The sequence below is a fragment of the Crocodylus siamensis genome, chromosome 2 (genome assembly GCF_052110815.1).
Source record: "Crocodylus siamensis isolate JL-2025a chromosome 2, ASM5211081v1, whole genome shotgun sequence".
Classification (NCBI taxonomy): Eukaryota; Metazoa; Chordata; order Crocodylia; family Crocodylidae; genus Crocodylus; species Crocodylus siamensis.
Window position 1 is genome coordinate 222,946,081 of NC_143396.1, and position 25,611 is coordinate 222,971,691.

A 25,611-nucleotide genomic window follows, 5' to 3' on the forward strand; every position below is an offset into this window, starting at 1 on the left:
CCTCCTCGACGTCCTGCGTGCCTGCGCCTGAGTTTCCCTTCAAAAACTCCAGCAGCGGGAATATTAAAAAAACAAAAAAAATCCCAACAACCCCCCCTCCCAAAACCCCCACCTAGCTCCATGAGCAGAAAGGCTGAGAAGAGCCAGTCGTTTTGAATTGCTTTGCCTCCTTAAACTCCAGACTTTTGGGGGGTGTTGTCCGATTAGACCCCAATCCCGCACTGGTCCCGTCTCGCATCCAGGGTGCCAGTGAAACATAGGCTGTTTAATGCCACTCGGTTTTTAAAATACGTAAATTGGGGGGGTTAAGGTAGTGTCGGAGTGATGTTGTAGCTGTGATGGTCCAGAAGTGATGTGAGAGGCAAGGCTTTCTGCAGGGGGGGCTTTTCATGGGACCGAGTGTGTAGCTGGGATAGACCTCGATCAGCTTCCTGAGGAAGTGCCTTGCATTCAAAAGCTTGTCTCGCTTTATCTCAGTGAAGTAGTTGGTCCATTAGAAAATATTGCCTGAGGAAGCCTTGCCTAATCAGGGGTTAAGGGATTTCTGGTTTGTTTTTGTTGTTTTTATAATAGCTGCTTTGTAGTTATTAATGAAGTCTTGCTGCCAAATCTTTAGTTCTGAACTGGCCATGTAAGAGGCTATGGCTGTAGGGGCCTAGATTTTAGTAAATTGATTGCAAAAGGTACCAGAAATAAAAGCAGGTTGTGTTTAGAGCTGCAGGATTTTAGGTTTAGGAGTCAGCTGGTCAGAAGGGCTGAGAGCTGCTGACAATTCGGGTCTCCTCTTGTGCTCCAGTAGTTTGGTTTTAAACAGCGTTTGTCACCACTCAGTTGGGACTTTGAAATAAAAGCAGGTGTCTGTGATAGTTGCCTTATTACTGTGTAACATTGCCCTGGAAAACCTTTTGCCAAGAAAGAGAGGCCTGCTGGAATGAGAAGAGCGAATAGCAGCCCAGGATCTTTAAAGTTTGTTTTCCAACTGGCAGTTTCTAAGGGTCTTGATTTTAGTTTTTCGCTGTGGTGGCTTTGCAGGTAACTGTCTCCATCTATGATAATTGGGTGCATTTCCTATGCTGCTTGTCCAGCTGTAAATCTTTTCCAAAACGGAACAATAATTAATTTGACAGAACACCATTTCTGTTTATTGGCTTTGCTTTTTGAGTTGCATTATGTAGAGCTTTGGACAGTAGGAGCTGAATTACATGTGGAAGTAAAAAAGCATTCAATGCAATACATAACTACAATCCTTCATAGTATACTTATGTACCGATCTTCTATGTGGTAGATGATGTTCTCATAGTGATCCTGTTGTGTGTGCGTGTGTGTGGCTGGTTTCATGTTCAATTTCAAATACTCTAGAAGGGCTGCATCTTTTAAAAATAAATTCTTACTGGCTTCCTAAGAATCTGATGTTCTAAGGTGACGTGTTGGCCACCCAAAACTGAGTCACTCCTAAAATTTTTGACCTTCCTGATTTTTTCTTTTTCTTCCATTCTTAAAAATCTCATTTGGTAATTAAAAGCTACTCTTATTTCTGGCTACCTCAAGCTAGGACATGACACACGTAAATTTAAAGTTATTTATTTAGGGCTGTACTGCATCTCTATTGCATAATACAGGGGGGAGGTGGGGTTGTGTCGCATTGTATTTGTACAACTACCAACAAAAAGCCAAATTATTTTGGTATGCAAACATACATACTTAAACTCTCATTTTAATCCATAGTTGGCTGTAGAGATGGTCCAACATCAGGGCCTTGTATTCAGCATTCCAGTGGATTTATGAATAGATGAATGGTAAAGCTTATTCCTTTTTATTGTTTGTTGTAATATGATCAGTTACTTTTCTAAAACTCCTTTTTAGATTTCACATCTCTTTTGAATGAGCTGCTGTATCTAACGTAGTGTTTCTTTTTGTATGTGATTACTAATATTTGTTTATTTGTTTGTTTATTTTTGACTTAACTAAAGAATCAGAAATGGCTGTCAGTCAGGGGTCTAGGATTGGAGTAGTGTTGTGGCTGTGTTGCTCCAGGAAATGTATGAGAAGTAATACCCAGGAGAGTGCACAAACACCAACAAACTCTCCCTATGCCTGAAGAAAGGTGTTTGTGCCCAAAAGCTTGGAAAGAACTTTATTCCTACTGTTTAGTTGGTCTAATAAAAGATAGCACATTTACCCAAAGAACCTTGCCTGCATATGTGCTTAGACCAAAATGGCTACAACCAGCAACCCTGAAATTCTCCTTGGAATGTATAGGTGTTAGGCCATAGGGAAGGCCGTATTGTTCATTAATAGAACAATATGTGCTATAAAACTAATTTTAAAGAACACAATGTAAAGTTTAGAATTTGTACAATAGTGTATGTGCATATCCAGGGGCAGTAAGAAAGTAAAGTTTCCTTGCATGGAAAATTCGTATATCATCGCTGAACATGCAGGTGTTTTTTTAGGCTAGTAGTATTCTCTGCCAGTGGCCTCTTACCACTAGTGAAGAATGGTATGTATCATGGCATTGTAAAAATCCTTGTTGCATAGCAACTGTCACACGGCCTCCATCACTTGGCTGGCATCCTGAAAATATTGCCCTCGTAGTCTTCATCCTCTGGGCTGTTGGATGGGGTAACACAGTCCACCCAAACAATGAGATCGTCTCTGTTATGTGCAGGCTGGTGTGTGGGTGAGCACTGTTGTGCAGGCATCGCTTCAGACATATTTCTGTTGGGCTCTTTGCAGGCTGTTTCAGGGTCTTCAGGATCTTGATATAGACTTTTGAGTTTACTATGGCTCCCTTAGGCAAGTAGTCAGCCAGAACACTCTCCATGTCTATGGCCTATTTAGGGGAGAAAAATTAGGGGACATTACTTTCTGACTAGCCCTTGGCACACTTAATGCAATCTGGATTTAATGTGTATGTTTGATAGTTAAAAGTATTTCATTAAATTAAATAACTGTATTGAATCATTTACCACAGATTAAGGCTTCAGTATGTGAGATCTAGTTGTTGAAATTTGGTATGGGAATAAGGTCTACTGTACAGATCATTTGTGAAGACTTGGTAACATTTTTAAAGTAATTTTAACCCACTTAAGTCTGGGTAGCTGAGACAGTCTGCACTTCTGTTTAACCAGAGGTCATGGTCTTGTGAAAATGGCATGCTCTTCTTTGGAATTCTGAAGCCTTATAATTAAATGTTTGCACATTGATCTTGATGTTGCTAGCGTACAGAGTTTTATGCAGATTGGGGGGCGGGTATGCAGTGTTGAAGAATTCTTAGGTTTTGTTTACTAGATTTTTGATTGTAGCCAAGTTGATCTAAGGATGTAGGTAGGCAAGATTCTTTGAGTAGATATGATACCTTTTATTAGACCAACTGAATAGGTGGAAAAAAGTTCTTAGCAAGCTTTTGGGCACTGTCACCCTTCTTCAGGTATAAGGATTCTCTGCTGTTTTTAGGTTTTGCTTATAAACTGTTGCATAAGCTGATCATCCTTTAAATGACTTTCTTTATGTAGGTGGTGGGGGCATGAATCTCAAACCTAAAGCTTTTCAAGGCTTGGTTTGGTATTATGGCAGTATTATGAAATAGTCAGTTTGGGGCTTTTCATCAAAAAGAACCTAGGAAGATCTTGTCACCTGGGGAAGAAGACAGAGTATTAATGATTCATAAATGACTCATCAACTTATTACATGTGGCTGTTTGTTAGAAAGTATATGTTTTTTACTATACACATTGAGTTTGTCTTTCTGCAGTCATGAATAATGCAGCCAAATGTAAATACATGCTGGGGGAGGAAGGGAGAGTGACTGACTGACTGTGTTGTGCGCGTTTGTGTTGGGATTTTTTAATTTTAACTGAATTGTGTTTGATTCAGTTCATTTAGGGTTGTAGATGTCATAGTGCCTCTTTGGTTAACACTGGCTGCTCATGTCCATTTTTTTGTGCAGGGACCGGGACTCCCCCACCGAGATTCAGGACGGACTCAGGAGAGACCCTGCCAGGCCTAGGGTCAGGGAGGACTGAGTTAGGGAACTTCTGGAGGGGCTGGACGTGTTCAAATCAGCAGGTCCAGATGCTCTCCTCCCCTGGGTTCTGGGAATTGGCAGGGGTTATTGAGGGACTTCTGACATGGCTTTACAAGCGCTCATGGTGCTCTGGCCAGGTGCCAGATGACTAGAAGAAGGCCAATGTGGTCCCCATTTTCAAAAAAGGGAGGAGGGAGGACCTGGGCAACTATAGGCCCGTTAGTCTTATTTCAGTCCTGGGGAAGCTCTTTGAGAAGAGCTTCCATGGGAGTATATCTTTGAAGGACCAGCAGGGGAGATGATGCTCAGGGGCAACCAGCATGGGTTCATTAGGGGCAGGTCCTGTCAGACCAACCTAATTGCCTTCTACATTTGGGTCACAAAATCATTGGACACAGGTATCGCGGTGGATGTAGTCTTTCTGGACTTCAGGAAGGCCTTTGACACTGTCTCCCACCCCATTCTCATTAAAAAGCTAGGTGACTGTGGCATTGATGCCTACACAGTCAGATGGGTTGCAAATTGGCTGAGGGTCCGCACCCAGAGAGTGGTGGTGGACTGGTCATATTTGACTTGAAGGGAAGTGAGCAGTGGAGTCTCCCAGGGCTCGGTCCTCAAGCCCGCATTGTTCAATTTCTGTATTAGCGACTTGGACAAGGGGGTGAAAAGCACCCTGTTCAAATTCACAGACGGCACTAAGATTTGGGGTTAGGTGGGCATGCTAGAAGGGAGGGACAGGATACAGCTGGACCTGGACAGGTTACAGGGGTGGGAGAATGAGAATAGGATGGGATTCAATATTGACAAGTGCAGGGTACTGCACTTGGGCAGTAAGAACCAGCAGCATACATATAGGCTGGGGAACTCCCTTCTCAAAAGCACAGTGGCCTTGCAAAAAAAAAGGAATTCACAGAATAAAACTACAAGCTGAAATTTTTCTTCCAGTTGCCATCAGTTAGCAAGGGAGTCTTGTTCCCCCTGCATGAGGGAAAATATGGCCTTCAGTCAAGTTCCTGAGCAACCCCAAGTTATCTGAACTCAAGAGTTAGAGATCTTGGAGTCATTATCAATTCCAAAATGAACATGGGCTGCCAATGTGAGGACACAATCAGTAAAGCCAGCCACACCTTGTCATGCATCCACAGATGCATCACAAGCAGGACCAAGGAGGTGATCCTTCCCCTCTATGCGACACTGGTCAGGCTGCAGTTGGAGTACTGCATCCAGTTCTGGGCGTTGCACCTAAGGAGGGATGTGGCCAGCATCAAGAGGGTCCAGAGGAGGGCCACTCGCATGATCTGGGAACAACAGCAGGGGAGACCCTACGAAGAGAGGCTGCTGGACCTGAACCTGTTCAGCCTCCATAAGAGAAGGCTGAGAGGGGACCTGCTGGCTGTCTACAAACTTATCAGGGGGGACCAGCAGGGAATGGGAGAGACCCTGTTCCCCCGAGCACCTCTCAGAGTAACAAAGAATAACAGCCATAAGTTGTTTGAGAGTAGGTTCAGGCTGGACATTAGAAGACACTACTTCACAGTCAGGGTGGCTAGGATCTGGAACCAGCTTCCAAGTGAAGTGGTGCTGGCTCCTACCTTAGGGGTCTTTAAGAGGAGGCTTGATAATTACCGAGCTGGGGTCATATGAGCCCAGTATTCTCTCCTGCCCAGGGCAGGGGGTTGACTTGAAGATCTACTTAGGTCCCTTCCGACCCTACATTTGTGAATCTATGCGGCCTCTAAGCCAGCCAAGGAGTATCACTTTTTTTCTTTTTTTTTTTTTTAGAGGTGCACCAGTATATCAGTTGCATATCAGATCAGCACTGATAAAAGGAAAATTAACGTTATCCGCTATAGGCTTTTTTTGGCTGATAATGTCACCAGTAAATACTATATGCCTTCTGACTGGGGGCCTCAGATGCCGCATTCATGTGCACAGCCAAACGCATGCACTTGGGCAGGAGTGTAGCCAGGCAGCGTGGAGAGCAGTGCCCTTCAGGTAAGTCTGTGGAGGGAAAGGGACATGGGGGAGGAAACAGGTATGGGGAGGCAGATTGAGGCCCCCATGGTGAGGGAGGGAGTGGGGCAGGGACACAGACTGGGCGTGCTGCCCAGCCAGGGCAGTGAATGGGACCCAGTATCGGGGCGGGGAGCAGGATACAATGTCAGGCAGCTCATCCAGGGGGTGCAGGGTGGAGATGGGGAGGGAGGGCAGCTTTACACACCCCCTGGGGGAGACATGGGGGCCATGTGCCCCTCCATATTTGTGCGTGGGACGGATGTGGGCTGCTCTCTGTGGGCTCAGGGCTCTTCTGCCTTCCCCTCAGGAGCCCAACACCAGCTGTACATCCCCTGCCCACCTGGCAGTAGTGGGGGCAGTGAGTTATGCTTCCCGCTGCTGGGTGGGAAGGGGGTGCACAGCAGGCATTGGGCTCCTGACAGAAAGGCAGCAGAGCAGAGAGCCACGAGCCCACAGCAGGCAGCCCGTATCCACCCTGGCCCTGCTCAGCTCCGCTCCAGGCAAAAGTGTTCCTGCATTTAAAAGTGGCGGTGGCACTTGAACTAAAGCTCATTTGATGCTGATGCCCTTGACAAGCTGCCTGTGGCTCTGTTTCATAGTTTCATAGTAGCTAGGGTCAAGAGGAACCTGACCGAATCATCTAGCCTAACCCCCTGTCACAGGCAGGAATGAATGCCGGGTTCACAAGACCCCAGACAGGTGATCATCTAACCTCTTTTTAAATTTACGCAAGGTAGGGGCGAGGACCACTTCCCTAGGAAGTTGGTTCCAGATTCTGGACCCCCTGACTGTAAAATACTGCCTCCTGATCTCTAACCTAAACCTGTTCTCCATCAGCTTATTACCATTGTTCCTTGTCACCCCACGTGGTGCTGGGGAGAATAGGGCTCTTGCTATTTGCTGATGATTGCCCCTGATGAGTTTGTAGGCAGCCACCAGGTTCCCTCCTCAGCCTTCTCTTGCTGAGGCTGAACAGGTTCAGGTCCCTCAGTCTCTCCTCATAGGGCCTGTCCTGCTGCCCTCACCGAATGCGTGGCCCTCGTCTGAACCCTCTCCAGGCTGGCCACATCCTTTTTAAAGTGCGGCGCCCAGTACTGGATGCAGTACTCCAATTGTGGCCTGACCAGTGTTGCATAGAGGGGGAGTATCGCCTCTCTGGACCGGCTTGAGATGCATCTTTGGATGCATGACAAGATATGGCTGGCCTTGCTGGCACTGGCTGCTCATGTTCATCTTGGAGTCAGTAATGACTCCAAGATTCCATTCTGCCTGTGTGCTTTCAAGAGGGGAACTCCCCAGCCTGTATGTATGCTGTGGATTCCTTCTCTCAAGGTGCAGCACCCTGCATTTGTCTACGTTGAACCCCATCCTATTCTCATCTGCCCACTGCTGTAGTCTGTCTAAATCTAGTTGCAGCCTCTTTCTCCCTTCAAGTGTGTCTACCTCGCCCTACATCTTAGTGTCATCAGCAAACTTGTTCCACTTCCCACTCTGGTCTCGGGTCTCATTTACCACCGTGACTGGGTAGCGGCCCCCGCCCCTGCCTCACTCCCTCCCTCGTCGTGGGGACCTTGATCTGTCCCTACCATGCCTCTTCCCTCCCCTCCACCACTCCCCTTTTCTTCCATAGACTTACTTGCAGGAGCTGCTCTTCACACTGCCTGGCTGCATTCCTGTAAATCAGTTATCGGATTGGTATCAGCCAATATGAATGGTTAATAATTGGCTTTTGATATTAGCCCAGAAAATCTTTATCAGTGCGCCCCTACATTTTTATATCTTTATTTTCACCCCTCCCCCTCCCACCTTGCATTTGAAATAAATTGTCCATTTGTAAGTTTCATATAACAATACCAAAGTGAACTACAGGTTTCCCTCAATTTATGTGGGTTCTGTATGTGTGTATTCACTCTTATGCTATGACCCTTTTTATAGCAAAAATTCGTATATGCAAGGTAAATTCATTCTTATGTGATTGATGTGGTGGAAGCCCACAGTCAGTTACTTTGTGTGGTGCATTGTGGGAGTGACATGCATCAAAGTATATTCTTCTGTGTGGATCTGTGCTCCTCACTCATTGTCTGAGACATGTACTTCTGTAGTTGCCATCCCCATTGTGATAGTGCCCTGTGTTTGTATGTACTGTGTCCTGTTGAGTTCATAGACATCAGGGCTAGAAGGGACCTCGGGAGATCATCGAGTCCAGCCCCCTGCCCAAAGGGCAGGAAGTCAGCTGGGGTCATAGGATCCCAGCAAGATAAGCATCCAATTTACTCTTGAAGGTGTTCAATGTAGGTGCTTGAACCACCTCCACCGGCAGACTGTTCCAGACCTTGGGGGCTCGGACAGTAAAGAAATTCTTCCTTATGTCCAGCCTGAAACGGTCTTGCAGGAGTTTGTGACCGTTCGACCTTGTCATCCCTTGGGGCGCTCTGGTGAACAGACGTTCCCCCAGATCCTGGTGGTCACCCCTGATAAACTTACAGGTGGCCATCAGATCACCCCTGAGCCTACGCTTTTCCAGCCTAAAGAGTCCCATGGCTCTCAGCCTGTCATCGTAAGATCTGTTTTCCTGAGCTCTGATCATGCGCGTGGCTCTCCTCTGGACTCTCTCAAGCTTCTCCACATCCTTTTTGAATTGTGGAGCCCAAAACTGGACGCAGTACTCTAGCTGCGGCCTCACCAAGGCCGAGTACAAGAGGAGAATGACGTCCCGGGATTTGCTCGAGAAGCATCTATGGATGCAAGCCAGCGTTTTGGTCGCTTTACTAGCCGCAGCATCGCATTGGAGGCTCATGTTCATCTTGTGGTCAATGATGACCCCCAAGTCTCTTTCTTCTGTAGTGCTATCCAACGTAGCACTGCCGAGCCTATAAGGATGCTGCAGGTTTTTCCTCCCTAGGTGGAGAACCTTGCATTTTTTGGTGTTAAACACCATGAGGTTCTCGTCTGCCCATTTGCTGAGCTTGTCCAGGTCAGCCTGGATCACCCGCCCATCTTCTGGCGTGGATGCTTTGCCCCAAAGTTTGGTGTCATCGGCGAACTTGGCCAGTCCACTCCTAACTCCAATGTCCACATCATTAATGAAGATGTTGAACAATATGGGTCCCAGGACAGAGCCTTGAGGGACCCCACTGGTCACAGGGCACCACGATGAGTGACTGCCATCAATCACAACCCTCTGGGTCCGACCACGGAGCCAATTTCCCAGCCAGCGGATCGTGGTGGAGCCAAGGCCACAATTGGGCAGTTTGGCCAAGAGGTGATCATGGGATACCAGATCAAAAGCTTTTTTGAAGTCAAGATATATGACATCAATCTCTTCTCCCTCGTCCAGGTGATAGGTCACCTGGTCGTAGAAGGAAATGAGATTGGTCAAACAAGACCTACCCACAACAAACCCGTGCTGGCTATCCCTTAGGATGTTAGCCTGGGCCAGTGGCCTCCTTAATAAACTTTTCTAAGATCTTCCCCAGGATAGAAGTCAGGCTAATGGACCTGTAGTTAGCCGGATCCACTCTCCTCCCTTTCTTGAAGATCGGCACCACATTGGCCTTCTCCCAGTCTTTGGCCATTACACCAGAGCGCCAGGAGTTTTCAAAGATCTGTGCCAGGGGCTGGGCTATGACGCTTGCCAGCTCCTTGAGTACCCTGGGGTGCAAATTGTCAGGGCTGGCTGACTTGAAGGTATCCAGCTTCTCAAGGTGTTCCTTCACGAGGTCAGCATTTATGGAGGGTAGGGGATCCCCATCACCCGGATCTCCCTGTCCCATAGCAGGCACGGGCGTCCCATGGGACTGATGAAAGACTGATGCAAAATACCTATTTAATAGGTTGGCTTTTTCCTGGGCGTCAGTTGTCAGTTGCCCCATCTGGTTTAGCAGTGGTCCAACATTGCCCTTGCTTTTCCTTCGGGTCCCCGCATATCTCAAAAAGGACTTTTTGGGTTGTCCTTGATGCTTGTAGCTAGTTGGAGTTCAGTTGCAGCCTTGGCTTTCCTGGTTTGCTCCCTGCAGGACCGGACCAGTGCAGAATAATTCTCCTTGGAGGTGAATCCCGTCCTCCATCCTTTGTAGGCTTTCCTTTTTAGACGCAGGAGGTCCGCTAGGTCCCTGGAGAGCCAGGAGGGCTGCTGTGCTTTCTTGCTGCCTTTCCTCCGTGTTGGAGTAGATTTAGCTTGTGCATTGAGGATCACTTCCTTGAGAAGCAACCACTCTTCTTGAACTCCCATCTCCCTGGGGTCATGGTCCCTGAGGGCCTGACCGACAAGCCTCTTGAGCTTGTCAAAGTCGGCTTTTCTGAAGTCAAGGACTTCTGCGTTGCTGACTGACTTGCCAGCTTTACAGCGGATGGTGAAGGTGATCAGCTTGTGGTCACTGTCACCCAGCTTCCCATCGATCACTAGGTCGTCCCCCATAGCCAAAATTGAGTACCAAAATTGTCTTGTAAAAATGGTAGAAATGGGCCTGGAGGTCAGTACACTCAAGGACTTGGAATGTTTTGTTACATTATAAAGTGGGTTCCCTTTATGCAAATTTGAGTTATGTGCCATTTTCCAGGAACACATGTACAGCATAAAAGCAAGGGAAACCTGTACAGGGAGTTGGAGTGACTTGTTATACAGTCATATAATGAAGCATTGCCTACAGTAGAAGGTTTGCTATACTGGCAGACCCTGCCAGTGGAAACATGGCTTTTATCATCACAGTAAGTTGTGTTGTATAATTTTATGTTAGTTCCATGAACAAAATCAGTTAGGGGTTCTTTCACCAGCATATCTCCCTCCAACAATTTTGTGTATTGCACAATTCTACTAGCTTAATTATATCTCTTAAGGAAGTGATGGGAAACTCATATGCACTCTTTTGCACTCTCATGCTCTCTCACACACTCACTGTACTATCATAGCTATACTGATGAAATGTTTAAGTGTAGACCACGCCTAAATGTGAAGCAGAATTGTAAACAGAAGTGAGGAATCATGGTCTGTGCCATAAACAATAGACACTTACCCTCAGAAACTTGTTCTTGTATAGATAACAGTACTGCTGTTCTCTTTTAAATTGTTCCTTCGACATATCATGGAATACTTTTTTCAGTTAAATCTGTTTAGTACATAGTGTAAGACAGCTGCTATTTTTGGGTAGTTATAGATTTTTTTTTAAACATAGGGACTACATTTTATGACATAGGGATTACATTTTATGGCGGAGTAGTCCATTATGCAAAGTGCTTCAGATATCTTTTCAGGGGTGTACCTGGTAGCTGTCTTGGCTAACAAGTATACTCCTGAAACATGGAAGGTGCCAAATTTTAGCCGATTTTTGGGTTTTAAACTTCATTGCAGACCAACAAGAAATTTTTTTTTTTTTTTTACCTCCTTGCCTGCCATCTGACACTTCCAGGGAAGGAATTCTACCTGATCTACACATCAAAGAGTTATTCAGCACAGCTCACAAAGATACTGTCATGGACCCAGAGGGACAGCTTTCCATCTTTAGCTCCCTCTCTGCAAAAATGAAGTATATTTCCTACCTATGGGGACTTTTCACCATCTTCTACCATCTCTACTTTTCCCAGAGCCTGATTAAGGGACTTTGATTTCGAAACCTTGCAGAAAAGGACAGTTGTCTTGATATTTCCCAGTTGGTCTAATAAAAAGTATCATTTTGGAACCAAGAGTTCTAGTTTTTTATATGTCAAATATCTTTTAATATTCTTTGTCACAATATATTTTTTCTGGCAGGTGTATTTAGATAACAAGGTAATATGTACTATTTAATCACTACTTAGGAGTAAGGGGATATTGAGTTGCATCTCTCTGTTTGGGAATTTAACTCAATTGGTGTCTTAGGAATTATTTTTCTCTGACCTCAGTGGGAAGATTTACATTAACTGTATTGGCATTTGGATCAAGCAGTTAATCAATTTGTCTATTACCTGTCTAGAGAGAGGTAGGTAATACTGTTAGTTTGAAGGCAGGTAGAATTCAGGGTAGACTTGCACCTTTACAATATCTTTATCACATGCAGGGACATAGATAGATGCTTCTAAGCATCTGATCAAGTAAGCAGTTACTTAGAAAAGCTTATGCATTAATGATTTAGGTAGTCTATAAGGTGCAGATCTACCCTGCCTCCTGCTGGATCCAGTCTGTGTCCTGGAGTGGCTAAAGCAAGTGTGCCTCCAAAGTGGCCAGAGCAGGCACCACATGCGGCACCTTCACTCTGACCATGTTTGTTTTGCTGATTTTAATTTAGGAACAGCATGGTTTTCAAAAACTGTCACTAAAGGTAGTATGTATTTTGCACTGACATAGTGGCCATAAGAGTTTTTCTTTAGCATAAAGGAAAAAATGTGACCAACCAACCCATGTTACTGGCTTTATGTAGCAATAATTGAAATCTGCAGCAGAAAGGAACACTGGTGATTGAAGAAAACTCTTAAGTGGCTTGTTGGATCACCTGTCAGGAGCAGCTAAATTCCTAGTGTTTTGTCAAGCAGGTTTCTGCTAAACATGCTGTGATAATTGTTCTAGCCACGTCTTCAGTAGGTTCACTGTGTATATGGAGGAGGTATATAAACTGTGATGTAGCTTAGAAATCAGGATTACTATGCCTATGGTCTACCTGTGCTATTATGTAGATCTGAAACATGGACATTACTGAAGGTGGCTTGAGGCACTTCATTCATATAGGTTGCTGATGTCACTTGCTTGGAATTAATGTGGTATGACTGTATATAATACAGGATGCTGAAGTGTTGATTAGATGTTGACTGAACCTTTTCAGACGTGTCTAACATTTGGATGCATACCCATCCATATAGCTTGTTAGAGGCATCAGATTGGGCAGATGTTCATCACTGACATGATCAAGATCTTATGGTCATCCTTGCCTATCTTGGTTTCATCAAATCACCAGTGACTTGCCTATTACTGATGAAACTTTGGATGAAGCCATACTCAGAGGTCTTCGTGGATCAGCAAAATGTAACTCAGCTATCCAAGAAAATTCAAGACATTTTTGTAGATTTTGTGTGATTAGGACAGGTTTGGTAGTTCCCACTGAGTACTGTTCATCTAAGCTCAAGTTTTGCCTTGTCAAGGAGAAAACAAAATTAAAGATGCTCTTTGGTACTATATTCTGAGTGTACTGTGGTATCTTCACAGACAGAGTATATGAGTTAAATGTATTTGGCTTGTTGGATCCGAGTCTTGTTGAATTCATTGTCGCAGAAGGACACAAAACGTTGGAAAACATTAATTCTGTGCCAAAGAATTTTTTTTGACTGTGTATATGGACCAACAGACTACATACTGAGAGATTAAAGGGGAAAGGATTTTTCATCTTTCCTGATGTGTGCATCCTCCTATCCTATAGTAAGTGGACATTAAACCAAGTAAGCCCTCGTTCTCTCAGTCATAGCTAAGATATATCCCATTCTTGCCTTTTACCCTGTAACACATTTACTCCTATTCTGTCTTCTCACAAACAAATCCCACCTTTACTTAGTGTAAAAGTAATGTTGTAGCTGTGATAGTCCAGAAATTATGTGAGAGGGAAGGATTGTGTAGGGTGATATCTTTTATTAGACCATCTGTATAGTTGGGATAAATTTGGGCAAACTTTTGAATATAAGACTTTCTTAGTCTGGTCTCTGATTTCCAAAAGCTAGCATAGAGGAGGAGTTGAGAGATTCTCAGGGGTAGCAAACAAGCAATTAGCAGAAGTAAAGAAGCTGCATAATGAGAGATCAAGGCCTGCAAGAGGGTATGGGGGGTGGGAATCTAGCTCACCTTCCTGGTTTTGAAAGAATTCAGGAGTTGGATAAATTATAATGGACAATAAATCCAATATCAGTATTAGTCCTTGGTTCTTAGTGGTCAACCAGCTTATGAATTTTTGTTCCCAAGTAACTCAGTTGCTCTAATAAAAGATATCACATCTACTCAAAGACTCTTGCCTGCCCTGTTCCCAAGTGCCTTTTAAAGGGGTTAGTTAGGTAGATTTTCCTTCAGCGCAAGCATAGTGAAGTCAGAGACTAGTGGGTGGTTGTTCTGTGAATAAGATGCTTCTACTGGTGAGTGTACATCTGTCTTCTATATTTTTCTGTGAGAATTCAATCTCTTGCATAGTTGCTGTTTCACCCACATAGTTGCCATAAGGGCATTTGGTGCATTGGATCAAGTATGTCACATTTTGGGAAAGGCATGGATTCGGGTGGCTTCTTTATGGAGGGGGTGTTGATAGTGGTGGCAGTGGAGATGTGCTGACAAGTTAAGCATTTCTTGCCGAGGCAAGGCTGTGTTCCACTTTGACTGAGCAGTAGAAAGTTTACTTTTGGTGAGTTGAGCAAGGTTAGGCGACTGTTTGAAAGCCAGGAGAACTGGGAATATTTTTCTCCGGGACTGATCTTTGTTAAGTATAGGCTATAATTGTTTAGGGGTTCTTCTGATCCATTCCAGTATGGGGTGGAAGGTAATGACCAGTGTGTTCAGTCACAGGGGGTTTCTTTCTGTTTGTAGCAGGTTACTTTTTAATGTTTGGATAGCTCTTTCAAATGTTTGGACTATTTTCAGTAGAGAAATAAAAGATATGACCCTAAGAAATGCTTACCTCTCCCACCTTTACTTGTCTGTGCTAGTGTTACCTTGAAAAAGTGGGTGGGAAACAGAAGAAATATATGCCCAAGATCCCATTGTAGAACAGCAGCCAAACAGGCATGGGAACCCAGGTCTAGTGATTCCAGACCACTAGTCTATCCATAAGCCTGTGTTTTTGCTGCACCATGCTATATAACAAGTTACTGTCTCTCTTGTTCATCGTATGATCACCTTCCATCTGAATACTGGTCTCGTCTGTAAAGGTAAAAGCTTTTAAAATGAATGCTTGTATACAACATTTTTTCCCCTCTGCTACTACATTCTCAGTTCTTTTGGTCCTTCCCAAACTTTCCTGGCCTCTTATTGAGGCCACAATGAGAGATGGGCCTCACCAATGATTCCCACTGAAACAGAAGTACTACTGCATCTCTACTGCTTGTCCCTGCAACTGCTGACTTAAAACAGATATTGTTTCTACTACCTAGCTTCAGTAGGTGGGTTTGGTGTCACTAACTGCATGGGAAGTAGGGTTCCCACTGACAAATGTTCAGAATGCAGAAGTTGTTGTTAAAGATGTATATGGCAAAATAACCAAGTTTTGTGAAATTTAATGTCATGGGGCAGATTCTTAGTTTCAATAACGTGATGAACACAGCGCTTTTAAAATGGGACTTCAGACAATCTGAAGAAAGAATATTGTTCTTGTCCTGAAAACTGATTTCTTGCTTACTGAAATCTATCCCCCACAAAGTTAATACCAAGTAACATGATAGCTTCCCCCTACACGAATGCTGTATGTCCCCATAAATAATAAATTAACTGTTACTTCCCAAAAAATCATCACCTGGAATAGGAAGAGAACATGCAGTCTTTGCTGAGGTGGGAGTTTCTCATATTTTTTCTCCTGAAGTAGGCTTCACTTAAGCAGAGTGAGAAGTAGAGGCCTCTATTTGCCCTCCTGTTTGAGGACTTTTGTCAGTGATGGCTCCCATGTGAACCCACCCCTTTTTTGGGGTGGCATAACACAGTCTTCATCTAGGGTAGCAGGAACTCTTTACTACTTTTTGCTGTGGTAGGTCAGGTTTGACAGGTAGACCATATATACAAAACCTTCTTGAGCGTTTCTGGGACCTACTAGTTGCCATAATGGCAGACCTAGGAAGACAATACACCTTTTGTTTTATACCAGGGTGTTCAACTCCTGGCCTGTGGACCAGATATGGCCCATGGAGCTATGTAATTTTGCCTGTGGGTCTCCCCACAGGTCTGGAAATATGGCAGTGGGGGAGTGGTCACAATTAACACTGCCACCACTCCCCACTTCTCCCCCTCCCCCTCACCAAATTTCCAAGCCCTATGTAGCTGTATCAGCCCCAGCAGGCTCAGTCCTGTTCAAAGAGATTGAGGCCTGATCCAGTCACGAACAAATGGCCTGGCCAAGACCTAAGGCAGCTGCATTGGGAGGAGATGGGGAGGCCCAGGTGGACCATTCTTGCACAGTTGCATTGGGCCCACAGACTGGATCTGGTCCATGGATAGACCTGGCACCACTCATCTAGCCTGCAGGCCAAAAATCTGGGGCACCACTGGTTTATATTTTTTTCACTTAAGAGATTTTCCTAGAAACTCTAAGGGCTGGAGACCAAGATGGGGGAGGGCAGGCAGGGTGGGGAATCCAAAACATGAATACAGATTTAGCAGAAGCTGATGTGTGCTCAAAAGAAATTGCTACTTGCTCTGCCATAGCTGCTCAGCAACTGAGTCATCTCAAACTCATCCTGCTCACTGGATCTGAACTGTGGGGTTTCTCACAGACTGGATCTGAACATAGTGGGGTAACGTGCCAGTACCCAGAGCTTTGAGTGAGCCCTGCCCCTGTTTTCCCAGCCTCTCTAAAATACCTGTTGGCCATAAGTTTGAAATCCTTGTTGTGAGACATGATGTCTGTCTTATAGAAAGTGTACCTGTTATATTTTAAGAATATTTTTGTGTCCTGGTGGATGAGACATTCTTTGAAATACATTTTATAGTATGTATTTTAACTTACAGTATGTATTTTAATGTCAGAATAAATTCCATCTCTCAGTGCTGAGGTATTAAGCTTGCAAAAAAGAAATTTCAAATTTAACAACTTTAGAGCTGGACACTTGTTTTTTCTTTCGTAAACTTTCCATTAAACCAGTTCCTGACTTTCAGCCACAAGCACATAATGTAACCTTTCCTGCTAAATATTTGTATAGAAGTGAATTGCAACATGTTGATAATGAGCACAACTGCATACCCAGATGCCTGGCTGATCTTTCTTTAATGCAGACATGTACCAAGAAGAGAGAACAGAAATATTCCCTTATGTCTAAAGTATATTTAACAATCTTAATAGTCTCAATTAGAATTTTAAATGCTGTATTTTTTAGTATTGCTTATACATTTGGCAGGGTATGGACTAATTAAACAAAATCTCATAAATAAACAAGTATTAATGTAGCTTTGAGAAATCAAGTAGTGAAGTTGATTGTGCAAGCATAACAGGATATAGTGAAGTAAATAATGTCTGTCCAATCTTTTAAACTTCTATTGTTATAAAAAAATACCCACTTTTCATGAAAAAAGTGAATGTAGTTTTTCATTAGAAACCTGATGAAGAATGCTTTATATTTGAAAGCTTGTATAACTTCATCCCAACCATGCAGTTGTTCCAATAAAAGATATCACCCCCAAAATTCCTTGCTTCTGCATATCTTACAGTTTGTATTATGCGTCTTTTAATCAGTCTTTATATGTCTAAGTTTCTCTCATTTGGTAGGACATAAGACTAGCTGTACTGGGGTTAGACTATCTAGGTTGGCCCACACTGGATATATTTAGCCTACTGTCCTATATCTCTCAATAACTTCCTTTCTGCCTGACTACAGACTAATATAGCTATCTCTCTCTGCTCAATAGCAAAGAGGAGAGTATTTATTCAGGGGTATCTAGGTTGATGTGTCCCTTGGCCTTCTCTTAAAGCAGGGGTTTTCAACCTTTTTTGGTTGGGGTACCTCTGGCAGCTGGTTGACAGGCTGGGGGTCCCCAGCGGCTGGTCAACAAGCGGGGGCTCCGCACAGCAGCCAAGGTAGAAGTGCTGCCAGCTTCTCTGTGCCACTGCCGTGTGCCTCCTGGGGCTTTCCAAAGTACCCCCAGGGGTATGCATACTGCCAATTGAAAACCCTTGTAAAGTTTCCAGCATTTAGAGGCTTAGGACATCGTAAATGGAGGCCACAGCTCTACTAACATGTTTAATACTTGCTGATGGACCTATCCTGCATGAATTTGTGCAATCCTGTTTTGAACTTGATTGAATTATAAGCCTCCCAGAGCATCTTGTAGCAATAAGTTCTACAAGTTTAATTGCACGCTATGTGAAAAAAAACTGTTTCTTCTAAATCTGCTTCCTAATTTCCTTATATCCCCAAATTCTAATCTATGAGAGAATAAATAGTAAAAATCCCTATTTACTTTGTCCATACCAGCCATTATTTTATAGATCTCTATCATAGTTCCCCTTAATCATTTTTTTTGTAAGCTGAAAAGTCCTAGTTTATCTACCCTTTTCTCATATGGCAACCACTCCATATTTCCAATCATTGTTATTGCTCTCTTTTACTATTTCCTTTTGGAGGTAGCAGGAGGTCCCAAACTGCATTCAGTATTCAAGCTATAGACTTACCATTGATTTATATATACTGTGAATATTTTCTGTCTTGTTTTTAATTCGCTTTTTAATTCTTATGTGGAATTTATCCTGAAACTAATGTATATACTTTCCTAATAGCAACAAAAACATTACGAACAAAAAAGGGCAGCTTTAAAATGTTACCCTCTAAGTCCCACTTTCAAAAGTGACTTGGACCTTGGAAATGCACTCGCATCATGCTCCAGTTTCCAGGCCTACCAGCTTTTAAATTTGAGATCTGAATGTTTGACTTCAGATGTGGCAAATAGTTCTGGGAGGAAGGAGTAGATCCTGCTATGTTAGGTCACAGCTCTTTTTTCCTTTGTTTCTCTTTGTCTGTCTGCCTCCATAGTAAGGCAAGTGCCTGAAAATAGAATTGTGAGGGAAATTACCTAATTTTGAAACTTTATTATGGGTGTTTGTGTCTCTAATGTGTGCGCGCACGCACACACACACAAGCACAATTTTTGGGGAACACTCAGAAAGAACTCTTAAATTCTAAGAAGTAATACCTATTTTGCAATCTTTCAGGAGAGGTTTTTATCTTGGTCTTTCCTCAAAGCTTACAGTACTTTACATTGCTTTCCAAAATTAAAGAGAAGTGTTTATTTAATGCTAGGCAAGGTTCTTTAGGTAAGTGTGATATGATATCTTTTTTGAGACCAACTGAGTAGTTGAGGAAAAGTTCTTTGCAAGCTTTCGGGCACAATCGCCCTTCAAGTATAAGAAGTCTATGCTGTTCTGAGACTTCAAGGAACAAAAGAAGCTAAAGGTGTGACAGGATGTCAGTGACAATGTAAAGAGGTGGAAATTAGGAAAACAAAAGGTAGATCAGGGAAGGGGTGGAGGGGAAGCCTAAGGTGAGTAAGGGAGATTCTACAGTAGTAGATTTTCAAGGTAGAAAAGAGGCTGACTGACAAAGTAAATAGCTGGAAATTAGGAAGAGAAAGGGCAGAGAGGAAGGGGGGAAAGAAAAGTGTAAGAGGTCAGGTCTGGCAGGTACCTCGTGAATCACGTCAGACAGGTTGTAATGTGTCATAAATCCAATGTCTATAGTGAGTCCATGATTTTTTGTATCCAGAAGGTTTATGAAATGAAATTTGTAGGCTTATCTACAAATGTGTTTTGTAAATTCTCTTTGAGGATTAGAACTGAGAGAATGGAGAAGTGATTGTCCTGTGAGAAGTGTGCTACACACACCTGCTGAAGACTTTAAAAAAGCAAAGTTAGACAGCCCTGTCTCTCCTTATTTAGTCACATTCAGCTGTGAGTTCTGCAAATAGAAGTTTTGATGGTCAGCGAATCTGGGCTATTTTGGACTAGAATACTTTGGAACTTTGTTCCTTTGGGAGCCCCTCACAAAGTGCTCCACCATTAGTTTTCCCCCAACCTTTTTTTTTTTTAATTAAAGGGAAATATAATTTGAGCACCTCCATTAAACACAGAATCTGTTGCAAAAGGCAAAAGAGAAGTTTTGCAGGGAAGAAGGTTTGAAACTATTTAGAGTTTAATTGTGTAAAACAATGCCCTTTAAATTTAATCTAGAAAACAAAAAACAGCCACTGCAAGTAATGGACTCCCCACTGGTTTGTCATTTGCTACTGCTTAGCACTGTTTGAAGCCTGCTGATTTGTGAACCATCAAGTTTCCAGACTGGTTTAAGGTATAATCCCATGTAGATTTCAACTCAGTTTGAAGGGTCAAACACAAAGATCATGCACAGTAGAAAGGTCTGCATCCAAAACAATCTGTTGCAGTTTCCTAGCAAGATGTTGCTTATAAGAAGCAATTATAAACTTTAGAAATGGTGGCAAGTGTGAACAAGTTAGATTCTGTCACTTTGTAATGCTAGTGATCATGGTTTCTTTGATACTTATCTCTGTCCCATTCCAACAAAGTCTTTTTATAAGTAATAAATTACCTGTTGGTCTCAATCTGGAGTTTTCTTTGTCTTTTTAGAATAGCTAAACTTTAAGTATGTGTCTGGTAGGTGTATGTTAGAAACAGTATTCCAAAAGTAATATTGTGGCTACAGCATTCTAAAGACACTTTTCTTTATTAAAAGAAAACAGTAGGTGATTGAAACGTTTAAAAGGACTCGCTCCTTAATCCTTAGCAAATATTTGCATGCCGTAAAATCTGAAAGGTTCTTTTAGAAAGTAATGGCATATCTATCCTTATTTTAAAAATGCCAGGATCATTGATATGTCCCTTTGTAATTACATCTCATGAGTAATAATTGCTTTGTAGCTTCCTTGTTTGTTACTAGCTACAACAAAGTGATTTCTAAGAACATGTATGGGGTGGGATGGTAGGAAAGAGGTTTTAACATTTGCTTACTTCCTAACCTGGAAGTTGTGCTTTTTGACATTACAGCAAAGTATTACAGAATGTATACACCCTAGAAATAATGTACAGGCTTCCACGAAGTGCCAGACTTTATTATATAAAATATTAATACTTGCTGATTTGTACTAAGTTTCAGAAATGCACATAGATTCAGTACTGTAGGTGATCCAGTCCGTTCTATAGCAAGAGGGCAAAGCCTACCTCCTGAAGTTTCCTCTATTTTGCTGCTCCCCAGTGGTCAGCAAAGGTTTTTTTTTGTAATATCTTTTATGGCAATTGTTCTCAACCTTTTTCAGCTTGAGGCTGCCCCCCCCCCCGGACCTTTAGCCCCCTGGCCCTGCCAGCCCCTCACTCCCAACCCACAACAGGGGTTGGGGCAGGGGTGCAGCATGGCCTGGCTGCCACCTCTCCCCAAAGGCCACCCGTGCTCCCCCCACACCTTCCCTCCCCTCTGGCAGCAGGAGGAGGTGAGGGCAGCATGGGGTCTCCCCCTTCCGTTACCTCTGCTGCTGGCAGCATAGCTAGTGTGGGGGTCCTGGCAGTGGCAGCACAATGAGTGTTGGTACTCTGCTCTGCATTCCTGTGCCAGGTTCTGCTGAGTGGTTTGGCCAAGCTGCAGCCCCATTCTCGCTGTGGGTGGAGGAATTGGGGTGGTGCACATGCCTTCTCACCCCCTCCAAAACATCACCTATGCCCCCCAATACATTGCCCATACCTCCGCCCCAGCTTACCTGCGGGGAGGTGCTCTCAACTGCTGCCTGGCTGCCACGTGCATGTATGTGTGAACATGCGTGCATGTGCTGCCCCTTGCCATATTGGCTTCCTCCCATTCCCTTCAACCCTAAGCAGCCCAGAACACTGTCAGTCTCCAAGGAGAAAACTGCGGCTTCCCATGGTTTTTTCCTTTAAAGGAGAAAATCACCTTTTTCTGTGAACCTGGTAGTGGCAGTGAGCTCAGCCTGAGCATGGGCTGCATCAGTTGACTTTGGAGATCACAATAGTGCCAGATCTGCAGCCCCTGCAGGCTGCCAGTGGAGAGCTACTGTTTGATGGAACCAACTGAGAAGTTAGGTAGCAGCCCAACTGGGTGTCCCTGTTGCATAGCTTTTTGAGGGAATTTTTTAAAATTTCAAATCTCTGAGAGTTCAGTTCAGTGATGTTTAGTGTACTGCTGATGTGTCTGTCTGGTTGTCCCTTTAGTTCTTTCCTTTCTGAGGTTTCTGTTTAAGCAGTCTGCATTAGGCTTTGGGGGAGAAGCTTTGCTTCCATGCTGGAGAGAAAGGTATATCTAGTAGGGCTGTGTGAAGCTTGGGTCACTGATTCAATTCAGAGTAGATTCAGCCTGATTCAGCAACCAAATCTCTGAATCTGAATCAAATCAGGAGATGCATTAGTCTCGCCGAACTGAATGCCTCCAATTCAATTCGGAGAAATTCGGCGATTCATCCATAGACACAGCTTTATGTTTTTTCTATGTACCTTGAGGTACCAGGTGTGGCTCGCAAATGCCGAGATGGTGGGGGGATGGAGCATCCCACAAGAGCATGGGTCCCCTGTGTGCTTGGGGGCAGACCTGGAAGTGGACCAGAAGTACTTCCAATCCACTTCTGGGTCTGCTGCTAAGTGCGCAGGGACACGCACACCACTGATGCTAGTGCCTCCTGGGTCTGGGGGGGTCCCCCGCCTGGCTGATTGCCAAGCCCAGGAGGTATGGGGTGGGTCCCCACACACTCCCATGGGACACTCCATCTGCCCCGCCATCTCAGCGTTCACAAGCTGCACCTGGTACCTCAAGGTATGTAGAAAAAACATATGAGGCTGTGTCTGTGGCTGAATTGCTGATTCTCCAAATTGGAATCAAATCTTCAGATTCGGCCGAATCGAATCGGGACAGTGATCCAAATCAACAAATTGAACTATTGTCCCCTGAATCAGGCCAAATCTGAATCCAAATAGAATACTGCCCACTTTGTGCACCCCTAATATCAAGGAGACAGAGACCCTTCCTGCTGCTTCTGGCTTTTCTCAAATTAGTTAAGTTTCTGTGATATTTTTTGCCTTTTTCAAGGGAAGGAAATCATGTACAAATTCCAGTATTAAATGCTTTCTTAGATCCACTTTATTCCAACTCCAGAAAGTCCATAAAGCATAATCTTAAATGTAATTTTCTCTTTTCACTATTGCTCAGATTGACACCACCTCTTGGGGGGTTCGTTATATTTTTATCAATGACTAGGCCTCCTGCCAGCTGCTATCTTCAATCAAAGGAATTATTTTTATTGAAAATTGGGAATTTGTTCTAACTACCTGGGATTGTACCTTTTAATTTGGAGATAGAAGGCATGCCTGTGCTGCCTCTGGTGTGTCTTGGAAGATATGAAGCATGCCTACTTCATGCATGCAAGTCCATAAAGTGAGGCAATAAAGCTGCCTTAAAATAGTGCTGAATGTGTACTCAGGATGTGGTTAGACTTAACATGTAGGATGGTCTAACTATGCTTTATGCCTCAAGAGTCTAGATGGGCATGCCACTTGAGACTGGTTTAAGTTCCTGAAGCATTTCAAACGCACAGCTGGAAAAATGGGGTATTGTTTTGAGCTGTTCCTCTGTGAGCCATCTCAAAGTTATGCAGGGACACAGAGCACGCCATGCTTAGTGTCTGGTCAATCCTCCAGGTATACCAAATTGCACTGTTCCTCCCACCCCTTTGAACACATGCATGGCAAGGGGCTGCTCTAGAACACTGCCAAGACTCTACAGTCCAAACGTCCACTTCCAGCTTCTACCTCCTTCCCCCTCCCTCCCACTCAGCAGCAATAGGCAGGTTTCTTCTCTTCGCCTGGTCCCCCAGGTATTCCTTGGCAACTCAGGAGCAAGTGTGGCTAGGGGGAACCTGTCTGCCACTGCTGTTGTCCCTAGCTGGAACAGGGTAGGAATGGCTCTGGAGCTCCACTCCCATCAGCTGGGGACAGCTGGGACAGGAACAGTGGGGAAGAGTGGGAATGGAAGGAGAGGGGGCATGCTGCTGAGAACAAAATACAATTTAAAAAAATGGACCTATGAAAGGAAAAAAGGTGGATCTACATGTGGTTTAAATAGCATTTTTTTCCCTTAGAATCCATGCACTAAGACCCCTTTAAATGGCAGTTCAGTACTAGTGGATGTTGTGGGGCAGGGCATTCAAATTGCTCTGTCCAACTTCGGGGGCGGGGCAATCCTGGACTTCTATCCCTACCCCTGCCATGGAGATAGCTGTCAGATGCAGAGCCCCCAGGATCAGATAAGATGTACTGACCTGTGTGCAAAATTCATGGAGCTTAAGGTATCCAAGACAGAAAAGGTCTGTATATGCTGTATGTGTCATTTTAAAGTCATTTGTTCAAAGAAGAGGTAAGTAGAGTGCCATGACTAGAAACATGTTACTGCCCTGAAGGATTAGTGCAACCCCCTGGAAATCACAGGTAGGCAGCTACACAGACTCCCAGCACCCAGCAACTTCTTCATTCTTCCCTAGAGGGCATGATGATCTGGGTACTCTACCACCCCCTGGTGATTGTTAACAGTAATCTCTGAAACGTGAGGGTTCTACTTAGCAGTGTGTGTGGATACTTCTGTCCAGGGAAATTGTAAACCAGTTCCCAATCAGTAATATTCTTGGAATGGTTCAAGTCTCATGTCTGTCCGCACCCTTACTAGCCCTCTTAGGTTGGCTATCTCAGAAATGCTTATTGACGCTCATTAAGTGCAGTTGTGAAGTGCACTCAATGCTTCACTTCTGGAATTTTGGTATGTGGAACTCATTCTTTGTAATAGTGCTCCTGGCTGTAGGACAGAGGGTGTAGACTCCTCACTGCTCTTAAAGCTCTCCTGTGAATAAATGCAAGGTATTCTGATTTTGATGGTTAAGCAAAAGGAAGAAGTGTTAAGCAACGTAGTATCTTCAGGACAGAGTAAGTGTGCCCTCTGTATTCAGATCTGTAAATTAAAGACCTGGCACTCATAACATAGGTGCACTAAATTATACACAGCCCTTCAGTTCTAGCAGTTTCCTTTTCTTGAGCAGATTATCTTCTCCATACATTAGTATCCCATGCAAGGTGGAAGAGAAGTCAGATACAAATATTTTGTTTGGAAGTCCACATCTATAGGATGAGCCTGATTGCCACCTGAGAGACAGAGAGCTGTGACCATTCTGTTGTATTATATATGTGGACCTTTATCATAAAGAATAGTCAAGTTTCCTTTCCTTACCTGAATTTTCTTTCTTCAAATATTAAGGTCCATATATTAGGCCCGGTTGGGGATAAATGAATCCATTCAGAGTAACAATGGAAACCCATATCCATTTGACCAGAGTTAATTGTCAATTAGTTAGGATAGTAGGGGGGATTGTTGTGCACATTTTCACAAAGTATTGGTAACTTAGGAAAATGGACTTCTGGCATTTTAGTTGATCCTGTAGTTGTAATAGTCCCCTTAAACATGTCCACATGCCTACTCAGTTGGAGCCTCTTACTCATCAGTATGAAGATTCTTAGTTATCTAAGGTCCTGTGACTGTCCACGTGTTTGTGGGGCATTCCCCCCCCCACACAAAACCTTTGCATCTGACAGCATTGGTTTATATAACGTTACTGCATGACAGACTGGTTAAATTTTTTTTTCACTTCTGATGCATTTTATGTATAAACTAAATAGTCATGTTCTAAATATTTTTTAAGTTCTAATGCTTGTATTACATTTTTAGGCAGTGTTCTAGTCACAGCCTTAATCTTGCATCAGTAGCATAAAACCAAGTCATTCTCTGTTCTGGAGTTTTTTGGCCACATCCAGAAATTTCATGGTTCCTCAGTGCTATTTAATTTAGTGTTATGCTTTTTTTCAGTAACTGTTGCTTCTACTT

The 25,611-nt window shown here is 43.7% G+C and overlaps 1 protein-coding gene across 3 annotated transcripts in view; it reads left to right on the plus strand.

Annotated features, from left to right (window-relative positions):
* PALS1 (protein associated with LIN7 1, MAGUK p55 family member) overlaps positions 1 to 25,611 on the plus strand; it is a 95,575-nt gene that overhangs the window by 246 nt on the left and 69,718 nt on the right. Inside the window, exon 1 of one of the 3 annotated variants that reach the window (XM_090033182.1) lies at positions 1,776 to 1,796. The exons of 1 other annotated variant lie outside the window; for it this stretch is intronic. The gene's annotated coding sequence lies outside the window, so the exon portion shown is untranslated. Of the gene's footprint in view, positions 1 to 1,775; positions 1,797 to 6,000; positions 6,022 to 25,611 lie in introns of those variants that run through there. One more of the 3 variants, XM_090033183.1, reaches the window with a different exon arrangement.